Source organism: Odocoileus virginianus, chromosome 1 (assembly GCF_023699985.2).
Source record: "Odocoileus virginianus isolate 20LAN1187 ecotype Illinois chromosome 1, Ovbor_1.2, whole genome shotgun sequence".
In the NCBI taxonomy this organism is placed as follows: Eukaryota; Metazoa; Chordata; class Mammalia; order Artiodactyla; family Cervidae; genus Odocoileus; species Odocoileus virginianus.
In genome coordinates, this window is record NC_069674.1 from 97180073 (window position 1) to 97202049 (window position 21977).

The window sequence follows — 21977 nt, forward strand, 5'->3', positions numbered from 1 at the left end:
CAGGGATTGAACCGACATCTTCTGCATTGGCAGGCAGATTCTTTACCGCTTAGCCACCCAAGAAGCTTGGTTAATGTAACAGGACCTTGCAAAGAGAAGAGAATCTCCCCGGATGGTTGGCTCAAGACTGCATTCACTAGAATGTATTAGTTTACCTGATCTTGACAGCACATACCTGTCCAATTTTGAGTGGCTTGTAGTGTAGATTAAAAAAACAGTGTGAGTTGCATTGCGGGCAAACTTTTATTTTTTTTTATTTCAAAGGTGAGTTTAGTTTGAATAGTTCAATGATTATGTTAGATCATACTTGGAATTAGGACAAAGTACTTGCAGTAAGGAAGAATAGAGGACCTTTTGTCTTTCAAGTTCAGTATTTCGTGTTGTGTGCTGGAGTCAGATTTTTTTTCCCCAATTATTTTTATTAGTTGGAGGCTAATTACTTCACAATATTGTAGTGGTTTTTTTGCCATATATTGACATGAATCAGCCATGGATTTACATGTGTTCCCCATCCTGAACCCCCCTACCACCTCCCTCCCCATCCCATCCCTCTGGGTCATCCCAGTGCACCAGCCCCGAGCACTTGTCTCATGCATCCAACCTGGACTGGCGATCTGTTTCACACTTGATAATATACCTGTTTTGATGCTGTTCTGTCAGATTTTTAAAAACAGGGCAAGCAAATAAAAGTCAGGTATTTACTGTAAGTATGACTCACATTCCTCCTAAAACATAGGCATAAGTGTTGGGTTCAGGACTTCTATGCTGTAATATTTCATTAATTAATTGAAACATTTCTTCCCCTTCAAAGAACAGAGGCTGTTAATATTTAGGCAAGTATCCAAGTGTAGAGTACAAACAAAAGTACTATGGGAATCAGAGATAATGGAGAAATCATTATTAACCAGAACAGGCAGACCTTGGGTTTGTGAGCTGTAGTATTTGAGTTTGACAATGCAGGAGGAATGGGTTGTGAAACTGAAGGTGTAGAGAGGGAGGCATGCTGCTGCTGCTAAGTCGCGTCAGTCGTGTCCGACTCTGTGCAACCCCATAGACAGCAGCCCACCAGGCTCCCCCGTCCCTGGGATTCTCCAGGCAAGAACACTGGAGTGGGTTGCCATTTCCTTCTCCAATGCATGAAAGTGAAAAGCGAAAGTGAAGTAGCTCAGTCGTGTCTGACTCTTAGCGACCCCATGGACTGCAGCCTACCAGGCTGCATAGGGCACTCCAAAAGCTGCAAGGAGCATAGAGAAAGACAGAGATGGAAATAGGATGAAGCCCATGTAAGGGATGGCAAGGTATCATGTTAGGGTTATGAAAAGTATGATTGGAAAGGTAACTGGAAAACAACTAGCATGTAGGGTGCTTATAGAAATACATTTATTTTCACTGCTAGAACTTCAGGTTAAAGATGAACCAGTGAGTACTGTTTGGTCTTAGATTTTAAGCTTCACTTAGTAGACAGACATGATCTGAGGGTTAAATGCATTAAACTTTATGACAAGTTCTCAAAGAAATTAAAAGAGGTATGATATTAAAAAGTGGTTTGAGAGGCAGTAAGGTTGGAAAGTATTATGTGACAGGTGTCATGGAGATTTATAAAGCATAGTCTTGTTTTTGCTTAAAAAACAGTGCCTTTTATTTTATTTTTTAAAAACAGTACCTTTTAAAAGAGTTTCTCAGGTCTCTACTTATTTTGAAGCTCGACATTTAAAATGTAAAATCCTTAGAGGCAGAGAACAAAGTTTGGTAATTCTTTGTTACCACTGACATTTATGTGAATGATTTTCTTGAGAGTGAATAGGAAATGAAACCCCTTTATATCTTTCAGTTTAAGAAATTTTGTTTTCTAAAATTCTCTTACTTTTTTTCTCCTTTTCAGCTAAAGAATGGTTTCTGAAATATTTATGAGGGTGGCCAGTTATGGCAGTGCCCTCTGTTATGACATCAGTTTATCACATTGCTAGTGACACTCTGCCATTCAATGACAAGACCAAAATTTATTATTTCTCCATGATCTCTCTTGGAGCAAAAACAAAGCCCTACAATCCAATGAAAAATATATACTCTGTGACTATGTTTGCTTTACTCAGTGCAGTATTTCCAGGACCCAGCATGTAGAGGGCGTTCAACAAATGCTTGTTGAATGAATCAATAGATGGCTACATGTATTAATGGATGAAAGAACACAAGGATGAAAGATTGACATTCCTGAAAATCGGCTCTCCCCAGAAGACTCTTGAGAGCGTCACTTGGGCAATAAGGAGATCAAACTAGTCAATCCTAAAGGAAATCAACCCTGAATATTCATTGGAAGAACTGATACAGAAGCTGAAGCTCCAATACTTTGGCCACCTGATGTGAAGAAAGACCCTGATGCCGAGAAAGATCAAGGGCGGGAGGAGAAGGGGATGACAGAGGAAGAGATGGTTGGATGGCATCATTGACTCAAGGGACATGAGTTTGAGCAAGCTCTGGGAGATAGTGAAGGACAGGGAAGCCTGGCGTGCTGCAGTCTGTGGGGCTGCAAAGAGTTGGACACAACTGAGTGACTGAACACCACCACCACCTCTATGTATTTTATGTTGTTTATTTAGAACATCATGTTGTGTTCATTGCCTTTCACTGCAGAACTTCCCTAACATCTTTTCTTTCTTTCTTTCTTTCTTTCAACGTCTCCTATTTCCAAGTTTTCTGGAATACCAGCTCTCTATGGACAAAGTGGTAGCTTTACAGCATGTCTTTGATGCATCTAGTAGCCAAGAAGGAAAGTTGACCACCACCTCAGTGTTTTCAAAGCAGGAAGTTTGCCTTCATCTCAGGTGCAGGTTATATTCTTTGTGAAATTTGTAAAAATTGTCACTTCAGAATAATTATTAATATGAAAGACGTGTCTAAAATATAAGAGTTCTTACTCTTAGAAATATTTTAGATGTTTAATGATACTCTAGGTTTCTTTCCTTTCTCCTCTTCTTCCTCTTCCTTCTCCTTTCCAATTTTCTTCTTTTCCTCTTTCTTCCTCTCATCCTCTCCCCTTACTTGTGTCTAATTAACTACCAGGTCTTGTCATTGGATCTGGCAGCTATAATTTTAGACTGTGAATATTTCCTCTGAAGGCACTTGTATAAATGGAAAGAAATATGTCTAGTAATAATGGGATTTTCTCAAATTTAACCAACAAATGAGATCACTTCAGCAGCTCCTTCTTCATATTAACATCATATGATATGTCACGCCATGAGAATCTTATGAATCTTATTTTCCCCGAGTGAAGTGTCTGATAGAACTGCTATGGGAGTGATTTTTTTTTTTTATCACATCCTTTTCCACAACCAGGAAAACCGTGACTCAATAGCCTCTTGGACATGGTCTTGTTAAACAAGTAGGGAGAAATATTTGGTACTTTTCATAACACTTGTTTTCCCACTTTGTCATTTTCAGTAGTTTCCTAGAAGTAGAAAGGAAATCATCCATCTTTTCTCTCTTCTTTCCCTGAGATCTTCAGTTGTAGGTCTTTTTGAGACCTTACTATCTTCCACACATCCTCTTTTCCTCTTTATTTCCCCTATGTTAACCCAGCATTGACTAGCCTATCTGCTGCATGAAGAAATGAGGCTGCACATCAGTAGTTATAGACACTGTTTGTGGAGGAGACACAGGCAGAGGAATCCGACTGACAATTTCAGCCCCTTGCCTAATCCCAGGGTGAGCTTTCTGCAGGGCTAGAATAGTGGCGTGAACTGAGATGCCCTGGAAAACCTGCTTCCTCCATCAGGCTTTATTCATAAGATCAGTACAATTCAGTGAAGTCATTGCTGGATGCTAAAACATTCATATAAAATCTGTTGTGGATGTCCACTTGTATCTTATAAATTAAGAATGGAGATGAACATGCTCATCAACTTTGTAATGTAAGACAGAAAAATATCACGTTTAAGTGATGTAATAGAGTTAATAAAGACGCTTACCCAGGGGAATCAAGGAATAACCTACGGGGACTCTGGCCTTCACTTTTAAGATATAGCTACTCTGGAGGAGTAATTGACTTAGCATTATTTGCCACTAACAATTTAACCCTCACTAATATGTTAGCTATTAGCACTTAACTATTGTAGAACAGCAGAGAGTAACCCCCTAAGAGAGCAGTCTAAAGGCAGAAAGGTTTTGGTGGTGGGATGAGGAAGGGAAGGCTATGAGAGAAACTGGCAAGGAAGCAGGTGAGTCACTCTCTAGAGTGACGCTGTGGAGGAAGGAGCTGGGTAGATCAAGGTGTCACGTGCAATGGAGTCAGGGAGGAGATGGACGAGAGTGATGAGAAGCAGGATGTGAAAAGAATCACTGGGGCATCCTTGTTCTGGCCGGGCCATCGTTCTGTACAAGCAATGTGACTGTGAATGTTAAGTAGCTATGTAGTGTGTTGCTTTTTCTGGGAGAAAAGCAAATGAATATACCTTTGCCTCCTTATGTAATCTCTTTAAATTATTTAGGCTGCTGCCTCCATCCTACAGAAAGCAGTGACTAAGACCTTTCAGGGTGTTCAAGTGTTTCTCAAGAGTCATGATATCATCATGACTTTGGGAGTCACTTTTTAATGTTGATAACCCTTTGATTTTTTAATGAATTATTAATTAATTATATTTGAACAGATGTAAAAATATTTTCCAATAGATAATATTCTACTGCTTTTGATCTGTAAAATTCAAGTGGGTCTGGCAAATTAACTGTGTCATAGAGGGAACTGTTATGCTACAGTTGAAACCAGATTCCAAGTTGGTCTGATTCAGCAATGTGCTTCATGAAGCCTTATAAAATTTTCATTTACCCATTTTTATATTTTCATTTTCTTTCTTCCTCTACTTATTCTGCATGCATGCATGCTGAGTTGCTCAGTCACATCCAACTCTTTCCTAACCCATGGACTGTAGCCCACCAGGCTCCTCTGTCCATGGGATTTCCCAGGCAAGAATACTGGAGTGGGGTGCCATTTCCTCTTCCAGGGGATCGTCAGCCACCCAGGAGTCAAATCTGTTTCTCCTGTATTGCAGGCAGAGTCTTTACCAGTGAGCCACCTGGGAAGCCCACTTAGTCTGTCTATGTTTAGACATAAGCACACCTAAACATTGTAGTGGAGAAGGAAATGGCAACCCACTCCAGTACTCTTGCCTAGAACCCTGTGGAGAGAGGAGCCTGGTGGGCTGCTGTCTATGGGGTCGCACGGAGTCGGACATGACTGAGCTACTTAGCATGCATGCATTGGCGAAGGAAATGGCAACCCACTCCAGTGTTCTTGCCTGGAGAATCCCAGGGACAGAGGACCCTGGGGGGCTGCTGTCTATGGGGTCGCACAGAGTCGGACACGACTGAAGTGACTTAGCAGCAGCAAACATTTTAGTTCTTCTGTTATTTCTGATAGAGTATGATTTTTCTTTAATATTTGAGTAACCAATTATGTGTGTTTGTGTTAGCTGCTCAGTCATGTCCCACTCTGCAGCCCCATGGACTGAAGCTCACCAGGCTCCTCTGTCCGTGGAATTTTCCAGGCAAGAATATTGGAGTAGGTTGCCATTCCCTTCTCCAGGGTATCTTCCCAACCCCAGGGATCGAACCTGGGTCTTCCACATTGCAGGCGATTCTTTACCATCTGAGCCACTAGGGGAGCCCACCAATCATAAAGATGTCTTAAAACTTAAAATTAGCTCCTATGACTAATAACCTTAATTTGGGTCCAGTTTCCATTGATATAGTTTTGAGGAGAATATGAGCATGTTGATAATATCCTGGTATATACCATGCTATGCCCTGAAAAATCACTTACATTTGTATTTGGACCAACATTTTGAAAAGTGTAGAGGAAAGGGAATCACCATGGGGAGGAGAGAAAAACTTTTTTTTTCTTTTTCAAAAGCATATGAGTTGATGCATTTTTAATATCTTTTTTTTTAGTCTGTGATTTATGTAGGCTTGGTGAATGTTAATGAAAGAAAGAATATAGCACATATTCCTAGCTGTTAGTGAAAAGTATGGATAGAAAATTCATTTTGTGACATTAAAATCATATTTAAGTATAGATTCATCACAATAAGATCTAGGTACCACATAAGAGCACACATTCCTCATTTAACATCATTATTGGCAATAATGGTTACTGCTTAATACTTTTTTCATGACTTTACATTTATGTAAGATGTGGTATTATGTGCCATAGAAAGCATTTGCCCTTCTTTCTGGCTGTTCACAGCCTTTTGGTATTTGGCAAATTCTGCTTGGATGAGCCTCCCCCTCCCACTATAGTAATAGAATTCTTTTTCTCATCATCCATTTCATTAGAATGCAGGGATTTGACCATTTGATTCTGGCTCTTCATACCAAGCAATGAAACAAACAGGTGCCAAAAGAAATCCATTCTGCTTACATGAAGTGGCGATTGTTGCCCCTGATTTCTGAGGCAGTGGTGTCAGAGATGTGAGTGGTAACAGCCAGTTCCCAGTGTGCGTGTGGGCGCTATCTCTACTCAGCATTGGTTGAAGTGGTGACTTCACATTAAAGGGCAGCATGATGTGATGGTTAAAGCTGTTGGACTTTGGAACCAAAGGGCTGTCTGGGACTGAATCCCAGATTGTCCACTTTCCAGCTGTGTTGATCTTGGGTCAGTTACTTAACCTGTCTGTGCTTCAGTTTCATCATCTGTAAATTGGGAGTAACAGTTGTGATGACTTCTTTGGGTGATGAAGATTAAATCAGTTAATATTTGTAATATACTTAGAACATAGTAGACACTCTAGGCGACAGGGGGAAATTTTTCCAAGTAAGTGAAATTCAAGGAGTCGGTGAGATAAAATAATATTGATTTGTGTTTACACCCTGAGACTGGCTTATTTGATGTTCTGGTTATATCCACAGTTTCTAAACTGTGTGGCAAAGCATTGTGAGTCACAGAGCTGTGCCAGATATTTTCAATTTTTGAGGGAAACGTAGCGATACTTGACATCTGTTACATATCCTAAGAACTACTAGCTCAAAGTAATTTAAATTTTCATTAGTGTATGCTATGTTTTTGATGATATAATTCTTTGCAAAGATGGATTTTCATCAGTTGCTGTGATAAAAAGCAAGTACTGTGTGAAAAATTAATGTGGAATAGGGACTGGTATTTTCTCTACTGATTGCAGATTTGAATAGTCATGCAGTGCCCTTTACATGCTGTTTTTTTTTTTTCAAACAGTTACCAACTTGTTAGGACATAAAAATACTTATTAGGTTGCTTTACTGCTTAATCAATAGAACAGTTAGGTGTTTCTTTTGGTCTAAAGACACTGTGTAAAAATCACTGTGACAACAAGGATACTGAATACCAAGAAAGTTTGGGAGCTTCCGAATTACCTTTCAGCAAGAAGCAGAATCCTCATACTAGCAGCATAATCCATAGGATAAAGAGACTATTAAGGGCCAAATGGACAGCATTAAAATTACCCCATTCCACAGAAAAGGAAACCCCGAGGGAATAGTGTATTTCTAGGTGGAAGTGCAGAAGTTGTCACTGCTGTCAAGACTTGAAAGAGTGATGGTGATGACCATAAAATGTCCATTCATCTCACTTGTTTGACCACTATAAGGAGGCAGATGAATCATAAAAAATTATAGCTTGAATGTGGAGATTTGTGTCTACTTCTGTCGATATCTGTGCACATTTCCACCTTTATGTTGTTCAGTCACCCAGTCATGTCTGACTTTTTGCAACCCCATGGACTGCAGCACACCAGGCCTCCCTGTCCCTCACCATCTCCCAGGGTTTTCCCAAGTTCATGTTCATTGCATCAGTGATGCCCTCCAGCCATCTCATCCGACTCAGTCTTCTCCTTCTGCCCTCAATCTTTCCCAGCATCAAGGACTTTTTCAATGAGTTGTCTGTTTGCATCAGATGACAAAAATACTGGAGCTTCAGCATCAGTCTTTCAAGTGAATATTCAGGGTTGATTTCCCTTAAGATTGACTTGTTTGACCTCCTTCCTGTCCAAGGGACTTTCGGGAGGTCCCGAATAGGCAAATACACTGTGAGGCATGGTGCGTGGTTATAAATTCTCCCAGCACTGCTGTTGAGACAGGATAGTTTCCTTGTTGTATTGGATTGGTTGTTATCAGCTTGGCACCACTATCACCAATTGCTTTTAAATTCTGAGTTAAAGTTAACCAATGAGAATAATGTAGGAACGTTTTGGATGGAAGATGAGGTGGAAATTATTATTACAAGGTTGTGAGATAATAAGATGCTGTAACTTGGTCATTGCATTGGTTTCCATAGATATCACAGCTTCCATGGAGCTCTGTGGCTGTGGTTTAAAAGTCTGCCTTCTTCCAATGAACAAAGGGATGTGATAGTGAGTGGGAAGCTCTGAGGAGTTAGAGTGTTGTTTCCCAGGGCACAGAACCAGCAAGGGAGTGGAGCTGAATTGAATGTTCAGCAGAATATCTTTCTGCTGAAAAGAAAGGATACAAAAAGAATATATTTGATCCCCTTATCACTTGAGCTAACTCAACACCTGCCCCTGTTGTAACCAAGGGTATGAGGGACTTCTAAACATTGAAGTCTGCTTTCCTTTGGTTTATAGTAAAATGTTGACAATGTGCCCCTCTGTAATTTATTACTGCCATGTTCCCTGGTATCTCAGTTGGTAAACAATCTACCTGCTATGCAGGAGACCCCGGTTCAATTCCTGGGTTGGGAAGATCTGCTGGAGAAGGGTTAAGCTACTCCCTCCAGTATTCTTGGGCTTCCCTTGTGGCTCCACTGGTGAAAAATCCGCCTGCAATGAGGGAGACCTGGGTTTGATCCCTGGGTTGGGAAGATACTCTGGAGAAGGGAAAGGCTACCCACTCCAGTATTCGGGCCTGGAGAATACCATGGATTGTATAGTCCATGGGGTTGCAAAGAGTTGGACATGACTGAGTGACTTTCATCCTTTTATCCCCTTGTCTATTACCATTATTACTGCCACCACCATCACATTTTCTGCTCTTTCTCCTATCATGAGTTTGTCTTTACTTGACAAATGTTTGTGAAGCTAGGCATTGCATTAGGTACCATGGGAAATAAGTTATAAAAGGAGGTATAATGAGTGTGCTTCTCCTTTAATTATATAATATAAATTACAGGTGCCTCATCTATTCATTCTCCTGTTTAAGCAACGTCCTTCTCTTATTCTCCCCCAAAGCCTCTTGTACAAAGTAAAGGACTGTAGAATTTGCCAAGGTAAAGAAACATCTAAGTTTAATCTATGATGTGTAACATGGACTACTTCTGTGCCATCCAAGCCAACAAAAATACTAAATTGTGGAGATGGATTTTTCTATATAGGTAAACTTCAAATCATGTATTTTAGTTGGTCATGCATTAATGATCTTGATATTTCAGGTTGATTTATTTCAATTCTGGATAACATCATATACCTCTTTTAAATAACAGTAGCTATTGAAACTCCTGACAGTTTAAAGAAAAGAGAACCGAGTCACAAAAGGACAAATACTGTATGATTGCATGATTCTACTCACACATGGTATCTAAAGTAGTCAGATTATAGAAATAAAAGTAAAATGTGGTTAAGGCAGGTGGGATAGGGAGAGAGCAAAAGAGAGCTGTTGTTTATTGGGAACAGAGTTTTAGTTCTGCAAGGTGAAAATATTCTGGAGATCTGTTTCACAACTGTTTAAATACAGCCAACACACTTAACTGGGTACCAAAAATGATTAAGATGCTTACATTTTTTACCAATGCAAAGAATTAATCAAAAAAGAGTTTATTATTTTTTAAAATAATTTACCAAGGATTTTATAGAGGAAATAAAGCAGACTTTATATTATACAGTCTAAGAAAGAACAATATAGTATAAAGAACTTGAATCTACCTTGGACATTTCTCTTTTCTAAAACTCCTCCTTCAGCTGTGCTACTGATCACTGCAGGGTGCTGGTGGAAACTTTTTCCTCTGACGCTTCCCATTGTGGACGTGTGTGGAATTTGGCCTGGGAAGAAGTCAAAACTCTTAGAGGACATATGTTACCTTAGTGATATAGGTTATCTTTGGAATCCCAATGGAAGTAATAAGTATGGCCAATTTTACAGTGCAATTATAGAAAGAAAATAAACAGATAAAGACAGATTTAAGGTATATCATCAGCTATAGAAATAACTGATGACAATTGTGCCGTGAGAATTTAGGGTTTGGGAAACTGTTGGGTGACAGCTGGGGAAACTGAGGCTTAAAGAAGTGAGGGAAATATCCAAGATCAGTCCCAATGAAGGCTGCATTTAAGCCCAGGTAGCTGACTACAATCTAGGCTTTTAGCTACTTTTCAATAAATGCTTTGGGCTTCCCAGGTGAGTCGGTGGTAAAGAATCTGCCTGACAGTGCAGGAGACTTGATCCCTGGGTCAGGAAGATACCCTGGAGTTGGAAATGGCAACCCATTCCAGTATTCTTGCCTGACAAATACCTTGGACAGGGGAGCCTGGCAACCTGCAGGCCATGGGGTTGCAGAAGAGTCGGACATGAATTTGTCCGACAGCAACATAAATGCTTCACTTTCAGCATATGGAATATTAAAACAATGGTGAATGATGGTCTCCAGTTGCAGAAGCTGGGCATGTCAGCGGTTTAATATAGTTCCCCACCCACCACACACCCCCACATCCTTGTTAGGTGCTTCATGATGCTGTGTATTTGTATTGCCCGCCCTGGGTGTATTAGTCACTCGTTCATATCTGACTCTTTGCGAGCCTGTGGACTGTATTCCACCAGGCTCCTCAGTCCATTTTTGGCCCTCTGAGTAAATGTTTAATGAACAGGATGGCACTGCCATGAATGGGGGAGCACAGAGGTCCTCACCCCAGGCTGTTTCTCTTCTAAGTCAGAACCCAAGTTGAATATCGCAGATAAGATCTCAGAGCAGGAGGGACTTCAAGTTTTAAACACACAGGGAGGAGCCGTTTATCAGATCAAGACTGTCAGCCACTGTGACTGAGATGAGAATGATGATGCCATCTTTGAACATGCTTTACGTGTGGAATCTTTCAAAAACATATTTACTAACCATGGAAACATTCAATTACATGGCTGTAGCATGTGATGCCACTTTCATTAAGTACCTCCGGATAGGTATTTGCAGATTATTGTCTCCAGGAGAGCACTAGAGGTTAATTCCAAAGAACCCTGTTTCCTTGGCCTCACTGGTTAATTTGCAGGATACCTGGAGCATAAAATACACTTTAGGAGTCCTATATGTGAGAAGTTCTGAAAAACAGACATACTAGTATAAATAGCTTTGTTAGATATGCTGTGTGTGAAGACATTTAAATGTAACATGTTCTGTAGCCAAAAAACTATTTTCTCCCAATAATTTGAAACAAAGAAGTTAATAACACAAATGCACTTAGAAAAACAAAGAATACTTTTCTTGCTGCTGAATTCATAAATGTATTACAGGAGGCTTATTTTACTCTTTAGGTTTAATGAGTCTTTTTTTTTTTTTTTTTATTAAGAGTGAGACAACTCTTTGTGTCTACAGTAGAAAATGATGCCAATTTAATCCTCTACTTTGCCAGTCCTCGCTTGTCACATTCTTTGAATGATCACAGTTGTGCATCAATTGTGTCAAGACAGAATAGAAAATTGGGCTGTGGGTTGGGGCCTGTTAAAGATCTATAGAGATCTCCATAAAACATTCATAAGGATATTGCTCGCATTCTCTTCTGAAGTGTGATGACTTTTTTTTTTTTTTTGGTTTTGTGAATCTTTAACTTTAAGAACAATAGAAACAGTTTTTTTCAGTCATGAAGGTCTTTGAGGACATTCTTTGGAATGAGACACTGTTCCACCCACAGTTTAATTTTTATTCCTTGAACTGAGCTAATTGTCTGAGGTCACAGTATTCTATTGATGGTTTTGCATCTACCAGTGAATATTCTGAATTCTGCCCAGCTTAATGGGTCAAAATAGGCAGTTAATTCGATTTAAAAAATTAACATAATCTGCAATTTAATGGTGCAAGGAAATTTAAAGTTCTCGTGGTTCAACATATTTATTATGCAGATGAGAAAACAAAGGTCCAGAGAGCGCTTAGGTTTTGCTTAGGGTCACATAGCCACTTAATGGCAGACCTGGTATTAGGAAAGTTCTTTCCCTCATAATTGAAAGCTCTTCCTTTTTGAAATTATGAATATTAAGGCAGAATAAAAAGTCCAGAGAATAACAGGTCTAACAGCTGTGTCTATCACTCAGTTTTGAGAAATCTTATAATTTTGCTGTTTCCTCTATTCCTTTTAAAGAAATAACTGATTTAATATGTCACCTATATAGTTTTTACTAATAGTACTTCTCACATTACTTTCCAAATTTGCTATTGATATGTGAAGATGCATAGTCTATATCTATACAGTATATAGCATTGTTTTACATAGGTTGAAAGAGAAAAGTGAGTGTTAGTGGCTCAGTTGTGTCCGACCCCATGAACTGTAGCCCCGCCAGGCTCTCTGTCCTTTGGATTTCCCAGGCAAGAATGCTGGAGAGGGTAGCCATTCTCTCCTCCAGGAGATCTTCCCAACCCAGGGATTGAACTCGGGTCTCCTGCATTGCAGGCCAATTCTTTACTATCTGAGCTACTAGGGAAGCCTTTGCATGGGTTAGAACAGTATATAAGGATGACTGGATGAACTCTTCTGAACCTTGCTTTTATTGCTCACCATTGTTTCTGAGATTTTTTAATGCTGAAACGCGTAATGATGGTTCCTTTATACTGCTTTCCAAATTGTGAACACATTGCAACACATTTATCCATTTCTCTGTTGATGCATATTTTGATTTGTAAAAATTTGCTGCTACAAGCACTGCTGTAATAAACATTCTTCTTATGTGTCTTTGCACAAGTGCAAGAATTTCTTGGCAATATACCTAGAAGTTGTAATACCTCAACTTTGAGCTTTATTGTCAAATTATTCTCCAAAGTGTTAAAGAGCAGTATTAGGTAGTGCCAATCCGATGGACAGGAAATGGTTCCACACTATGGCTTCATCTCTGTTTCCCTTATTGATAATAAGGTTAATGATCTTTTCATATGTACAACAGTTAACTATTGTTGTAATAATATCTGATAACCAACCAACATAGAACTTAGAGGCAATCATCACTTTTTATGGCTTTTCAGCCCAACTGGTGCAGCTCTGCTTTAGGCAGCAGGTCTGTGGATGCACTTCTCTTTCAGGAGTCTCTTATCCACGTCAGCTGGCGAGCCTCCTCTTGCAGCAAAGGCAGGAACACAAGGATGCAAGCCCCATTGCTTGAGGGCATTTCAAGTCCCTGACTGTGACACTTCTGCTTATGTCCCATTGACCAAAGCAAAGCACTTAGCTGAGGTGGACACCCGTAAAGTGAATACTCTGCCCTCATGAGACTATGGCACTAGCATGCCAGCTTATTAACTACTACAGGGGAGGGAAAGTTGTCCTCACTAATTTAATCCACCATGACACGTTTATTGGATGTTTGGTTTCATCTTATATAAATTGCTGGTTCATAGCCTTTGCTCGTTTTTTTTCTTGGATTGCTTGCATTTTATTGTTACATTGATATTCTTTTTTTTGGTCTCAATGACTTTATTGAAGTTTAGCTGATTTCCAATGTTGTGTTAATTTCTGGTATATGGCAAAATGACTCAGTTTTACATATATATATATATATATATATAGTCTTTTTCATATTGTTTTCTATTATGGTTTGTCACAGGATATTGATATAGTTCCCTGTGCTAAACAATAGGACTTTGTTATTTGTCCATCTTATCATATAGTTTGTATCTGCTAATACTCTATATAATGTGGATTCTAATCTTTTATCAGTTATAAGATTATAAAAGTCTTCTTTTAGTGTGAGGGTCATATTTTCACTGTATTATATTTTTATTATTAAAAAACTAGACTTTTTAATTTGACTATCACTATATGATGTTTCTCTTGTAAAGGAGTTTGAAATTTTACTGTAACTTAACATTCATCAGCCTTTCTCTTTATGGTTTATGCAATTTATGTTTTGTTCTATAAAATGATCCCTATATTGCAGTCATTAATATATTCCCCAGTGTTGTCTTCTAAAAGTATTAAGGTTTAATTTTTGTATTTAAGTCTATGTTTTGCTCAGAATTTAAAATATTTTTCTAGCATGTTTTCCTATAAATTCTCTTGGATAGTCTATATAATTATATCATTTATGAGTAATACAATTTAGACTTTTCAATTAATAAATCTTTCATTTATTTTCATTATGATACTAAACCAAAATAAGTTAAATAGAAGTTGTGTAACTAATATCTTCCTCCTTCCACAATTTTAAAGGAAACATTTCTAATATTTTATAACTGTAGTAAATTTATCACAAAAATAGCAATCAGAAAATAAATGTCAAGCTATAATTCTATATGCAGCTAAAATATTGTACATAGAATATAGGCAAAATAAATTTATTTCCAAGCAAAGCAAAGAGGGAATGGGCTTACCAACTTCATATCATTACTAAAGAAAATTAAAAAAGAAAATAAAGTCCCTAAAAGGAGTATTAAATTGCAAGAAGGGATATTAAGAAAATAAATTGGTATATCTGGAAGACAAGATTGATTCAATAAAATATCAGTAACAATACTAATTATAGAAAAAACAGAGACATTACTTTGCCAACAAAGGTCCATCTAGTCAAGGCAATGGTTTTGCCAGTAGTCACGTATGGATGTGGGAGCTGGACCATAAAGAAGGCTGAGTGCCAAAGAGATGCTTTAGATCTGTGGTGTTGGAGAAGATTCTGAAGAGTCTCTTGGACAGCAAGGAGATCAAACTAGTCCATCCTAAAGGAAATTAGTCCTGACTATTCATTAGAAGGACTGATGCTGAAGCTGAAACTCCAATACTTTGGCCACCTGATGTGAAGAACTGACTCATTAGAAAAGACTTTGATGCTGGGAAAGATTGAAGGCAGGAGGAGAAGGGGACAACAGATGATGAGGTTGTTGGATGGCATCACCAACTCGATGGACATGAGTTTGAGCAAGCTCCAGGAGTCGGTGATGGACAGGGAAGTCTGTGGCGTGCTACAGTCCATGGGGTCACAAAGAGTCGGACATGACTGAGAGACTGAACTGAACTGAACTGATAGGAATGTCAACAAAATAGAACTAGACACTTAACAATAATAATATAATAGACAAAGAGATAGACTGAATTAAAGCTCTAAAGTCCTTGTATGTGTTTGAATGAGAGTAAAAGCTATTGATAGAATTTAGACCCTAAGCAATTATATATGAGTAATTTTAAGAATAATCACTAAAAAATAAAAACTTATAATGTTAATCACTATATAGAGGCACAGGAGAAATAAAGGTTTGATCAATCTAGAAGAATTTTGGAAAGGTTAAGAAAGTAAAGAAAGATCATAGTACATAGAAATCAAACAAAATACTGCAGAAAAATCCCCAGATATTAAGGATAAAGAGTTGAATCTTTTTTTTAGAATAAAAATGTTGAAATATTTTTAAGTATACAAGAACCAGAAAAGGTCAATGTAGTTATACTAATATCTGAAAAATTAAAAGCAAAAATAAAGGTTTAATAAAGATATTAACAATAAAAAAGAAAATTGAGAACAGCATAAAATAACATAGCCAAAAGTTGATACATTGAAAGGATAAATAAACATCAAAATTGGCAATATTAAGACAAAAATAAAGATTTGAGTAAACACTGTAAAAAATGAAAAAGGCAAATAATTGAAAATACAGCAGTCACAGAAAAATTAATAAAAGAATACTATAGAAAATTTTATGCAAATAAATGTGAAAACTTAGGTAAAATGGACACTTTTTCTCAGCAAAATCTCCCATAAGAACACTGACTGTAAAAGAAATGGCACCGTTTTAGACCTCTGATCAATAAAGAAATAAAATTAGGAGTTAAAATATATATCTCACCAAAGCAAAAATTAGTTTGGATAGATTTAGAGGTGATGCAAGAAATGGTTAATGCCTGTCTTCTGCAACTAATACAAAGACTGACAAAAGTGGAGTAACTCCCAGCTAGTTATATGAGCCTAGAACCTTACTGTTGAAACAGAGCCAAACAGTACAAGAATACCATAGGTTAGTCTTATCCAATGGGCATAACTGCAGGAGTCTTATTTCACATGTGTGCTCAGTCACTCAGTCGAGTTGGACTCTTTGGACTGCATAGACTGTAGCCCAGCAGGCTCCTGTATCCATGGGGATTCTCCAGGCAAGAATACAGCAGTGGATTGCCATGCCCTCCTCCAGGAAGTCTTCCCAACCCAGGGATCAAACCCAAGTCTCACACATTGCAGGCAGATTCTTTACTGTCTGAGCCTCCAGGGAAGCCCCTTATTCCACATAGTAGCGCATAAAAACTACGAATGCATTTTTTAAATGCACTGTGATGTAGCTAGTGGGAAGTTGCTGTGTAACACGGGGAGTTAAGCCTGGGGCTCTGTGATAACCTAGAGGGGTGAAATGGGGGAAATGGGACGGAGGTTCATGAAGGCAGGGACGTATACATACCCATGTCTGATTCATGTTGCTGTGTGGCAGAAACCAACACAGTATTGTAAAGCTGTTATCCTCCAATTAAACATAAAAAGTAAAGAAAATCATGATCAAGAAAGACAAAGGTGATTTATATTAGAATATCTGTGTATGCAATGTCCCACATTAACAGATTAAGGTGGAAAAACTGTATAGCCATTTCAGTTTTAGATGAAGCATTATTAGATAAAATTTAGCATAATTTATGCTACAAAAGGTTACAAAGAAAACAATTTTGGAACTGGGAGGAACTTTCCTTTAGTTGATAAACATATCCAGCAACTGTGTTGGGCAAATATCTCAGTAGTAAGATTATCCTAAGAGAATATAATAAAGGAAACAGATAAGGAATGGTCAGAAGAGAGCTGATACAAGACACTAGTAAATTGTTCTTTCATTTGTCATTTATTGAATACCTACTCTAGCGAGGTAGTAGCAATAGAAAGATAGATAGGACAGTCTTTGCCCTTAAGATCTTTGCCATCTAGTGGAATTTAATCCATATATTTTCTCTAGGAGATCTTGAAAACCTTTCATCTCAGTTAGCATTTGGAGAAAATTAAATAGCTTATATATGTGACTTGTTAACATGATTTTGTCTTATTTTTAACGTGCACATTGACTTGTAGTAAATAATTTAGTTAATGAGAATACACATGGCCATATATCTGAATGTTCTTTCCATTTAATAGAACAATTTCCAACCTTAAAAAAATACACTGCTTCGTGACCAAGGTGGGCTAATAAATACTCTGTATTTTAAATAGGCAATTCTTCCAAACATTTTTCCTGACAAAATATTAATACATGAAAGTAGGAGTGTTCCACCCTCTTACACTGTTGGTGGGAATGCAAATTAGTACAGCCACTATGGAAAACAGTGTGGAGATTTCTTAAAAAGCTGGAAATAGAACTGCCATATGACCCAGCAATCCCACTTCTGGGCATACACACCAAGGAAACCAGATCTGAAAGAGCCACATGCACCCCAATGTTCATCGCAGCACTGTTTATAATAGCCAGGTCATGGAAGCAACCCAGATGCCCATCAGCAGACGAATGGATGAGGAAGCTGTGGTACATATACACCATGGAATATTACTCAGCCATTAAAAAGAATTCATTTGAATCAGTTCTAATGAGATGGATGAAACTGGAGCCCATTATACAGAGCGAAGTAAGCCAGAAAGATAAAGACCATTACAGTATACTAACACATATATATGGACTTTAGTAAGATGGTAACGATAACCCTATATGCAAAACAGAAAAAGAGACTCAGATGTATGGAACAGACTTGTGGACTCTGGGAGAAGGCGAGGGTGGGATGATTCAGGAGAACAGCATTGAAACATGTATATTATCTAGGGTGAAACAGATCACCAGCTCAGGTTGGGTACATGAGACAAGTGCTCGGGCCTGATGTACTGGGAAGACCCAGAGGGATCGGGTGGAGAGGGAGCTGGGAGGGGGGACTGGGATGGGGAATACATGTAAATCCATGGCTAATTCATATCAATGTATAACAAAAACTACTGTAATGATGTAAAGTAATTAGCCTCCAACTAATAAAAATTAAAAAAAAAAAAAAAGTAGGAGTGTTCCAATAGCAAGTAATTAGGATAGAAATTATATTTTGCAGTATCCCTTAAATTCTGTAGTGAGTCTATTCAAATAGATTTTTGCTAATTTATACTAATAGAATAAAATTTTCATCGTGTGGGGATAACTTGCTTTGTACTGTTTTCATGGAAAAACTGAGTGACTATAAAATTTGTTTAATGATTAGCACTTCATGTCAAATGATTTACAGTGAATGTTTTAAAAGATATATAAGCAGTAATTTTCATTGTTTTCACGTTCATAAACCAGGTTGACTTTCTACCTCAACCGTATCTAGGTTTACTTCTTCCTAGTTATAATAGAAAGAAACACAGTGGGAATCACCGGTCCTAACATTTCATCTGTAGTCATATTGAGTGAGAGCCTTCCATGAATATAAAATCCTTTTATTAGATAGAAAGGATACTTCACTAGATAAAAAGGATAAAGATGGTGGATTTCTTAGTCTCTTTCCTTGTCTCCTCACTTCCTAGATAATTCAAGCAGCAGCAAGAAGTGGCAAGCGGCCTGATTCATGTCAGAAGCTGCTCAGCCATGTGTGACTCTTTGCCATCCCATGGACTGTAGCTTGCCAGGCTCTTCCATACATGGAATTTTCTAGGCAAGAGTACTGGAGTGGGTTGCCATTTCAAATCCTAATCAAACTGAAATCACTCCCCTTTTCAATAAAGCTACACATTGCTATTATAAATCCATAATTTTCTCTCTTTCCTTTAGTTCTTTCACAGTTTTCTACAGAATTTATTCTTATCCAGGATTCTTATAGAAGTATGAATGTAAGTAACAGCTAGCTAGATTGCAATCTCCTTTAGAGAGCAATTCAATTTTCTTTTTTAAAATTGTAGTTGATTGACAGTACTATACAGTTTTTACATTATTAGTTTCAGGTGTAGAGCATAGTGATTCAGTACTTTTTAATTTTTTTTTTCATTTATTTTTATTAGTTGAAGGCTAATTACTTTACAATACTGTTTATAATAGCCAGGACATGGAAGCAACCTAGATGCCCATCAGCAGACGAATGGATAAGGAAGCTGTGGTACATATACACCATGGAATATTACTCAGCCATTAGAAAGAATTCATTTGAATCAGTTCTAATGAGATGGATGAAACTGGAGCCCATTATACAGAGTGAAGTAAGCCAGAAAGATAAAGAACATTACAGCATACTAACACATATATATGATTCAGTACTTTTATAGATTATGCTCCATTTAAACTTATTATGGAATGCAAAATAACTAGAATGCAAACGTAGGAAGTCAATAGATACCTGGAGTAACAGGCAAATTTGGCCTTGGAATACAAAGTGAATCAGGGTAAAGGCTAACAGAGTTTTGCTGAGAGAATGCACTGATCATAGCAAACACTCTCTTCTGACAATGCAAGAGAAGACTCTACATGTGGACATCACCAAATGGTCAATACCTAAGTCAGATTGATTATATTCTTCACAGCCAAAAATGGAGAAGCTCTATACAGTCAGCAAAACAAGACCAGAAGCTGACTGTGGCTCAGATCATGAACACCTTATTGCAAAATTCATACTTAAATTGAAGAAAGTAAGGAAAAGCACTAGACCATTCGGGTATGACCTAAACCAAATCCCATAAGATTATACAGTGGAAGTAGCAAATAGATTCAAGGGATTAGATCTGATAGACAGAGGGCCTGATGAACTATGGACAGAGGTTCATGACATTGTACAGAAGACAGGGATCAAGACCATCCCCAAGAAAAAGAAATGAAAAAAGGCAAAACAGTTGTCTGAGGAGACATCACAAATGGCTAAGAAAACAAGTGAAGCTAAAGGCAGAGGAGAAAAGGAAAGCTATACTTATTTGAATGCAGAATTCCAAAGAATAGTAATGAGAGATAAGAATGTCATAATCAATGATCCTCAGTGATCAATGCAAAGAGATAGAGGAAAACAATAGAATGGGAAAGACTAGAGATATCTTCAAGAAAATCAGAGAGACCTAGGGAACATTTCCAGAGAAGGCAATGGCAACCCACTCCAGTATTCTTGCCTGGAAAATCCCACGGACAGAGAAGCTTGGTAGACTGCAGTCCATGGGGTTGCGAAGAGTCGGACATGACTGAGCGACTTCACTTTCACTTTTCACTTTCATGCATTGGAGAAGGAAATGGCAACCCACTCCAGTGTTCTTGCCTGGAGAATCCCAGGGGCGGTGGAGCCTGGTAGGCTGCTGTCTATGGGGTTGCAGAGAGTCGGACACGACTGAAATGACTTAGCAGCAGCAGGGAACATTTCATGCAAAGATGGGCACAATAAAGGATAGAAATGGTATGGATCTCACAGAAGCAGAAGATATTAAGAAGAAGTGACAAGTATACACAGAAGAACTATACAAAAAATATCTTCATGACCCAAATAACCATGATGGTATGACCACTCACCTAGAGCCAGACATCCTGGAATGCAAAGTCAAGTGGGCCTTAGGAAGCAACACTATGAACAAAGCTATTGGGGGTGATGGAATTCCAGCTGAGCTATTTCCAATCCTCAAAGATGATGCTGTGAAAGTGCTGCACTCATTATGCCAACATATTTGGAGAACTCAGCAGTGGCCACAAGACTGGAATAGTTCAGTTTTCATTCCAATCCTAAAGAAAGACAAGAATGTTCAAACTACCACACAATTGTACTTATCTCACATGCTAGCAAAGTAATGCTCAAAATCTCCCAGACAGGGTTCTACAGTACATTAACAGAGAACTTCCAGATGTTCAAGCTGGTTTTAGAAAAGGCAGGGGAACCAGAGATCAAATTGTCAACATCCGTTGGATCATCAAAAATCAAGAGAATTGCAGAAAAATAGCTACTTCTGCTTTATTGATTACGCCAAAGCCTTTGACTGTAGATCACAATAAACTGTGGAAAATTCTGAAAGAGATGGGAATACCAGACCACTTGACCTGCCTCTTGAGAAACCTGTATGCAGGTCAAGAAGCAGCAGTTAGAACCGGACATGGAACAACAGACTGTTTCCAAATTGGGAAAGGAGTAAGTCAAGGATGTATGTTGTCACCCTGCTTATTTAACTTATATGCAGAATACATCATGTGAAATGCTGGGCTGGATGAAGCACAAGCTGGAATCAAGATTACCAGGAGAAATATCAATAACCTCAGGTATGCAGATGACACCATCCTAATGGCACAAAGTGAAGAAGAACTAAAGAGCCTCTTGATGAAAGTGAAAGGAGAGTGGAAAAGTTGACTTAAAGCTCAGCATTCAAAAAAGATCATGGCATCTGGTCCCATCACTTCATGGCAAATAGATCGAGAAACTGGAAACAGTGACAGCCTTTATTTTCTTGGGCTCCAAAATCACTGCAGATGGTGATTGCAGCCATGAAATTAAAAGACGCTTGCTTCTTGGAGAAAGGCTATGACAAACCTAGACAGCATATTAAAAAGCAGATACATTATTTTGCCGACAAAATTCTGTCTAGTCAAAACTATGGTTTTTCAGTAGTCATTTATGAATGTGTGAGTTGGACTATAAAGAAAGTTGAGTGCCAAAGAATTGATGCTTTTGAACTGTGGTGTTGGAGAAGACTCTTGAGAGTCCCTTGGACTGCAAGGAGATCCAACCTGTCCATCCTAAAGGAAATCAGTCCTGAATATTCATTGGAAGGACTGATGCTGAAGTTGAAAATCCAATACTTTGGCCACCTGATGCGAAGAACTGACTCATTGGAAA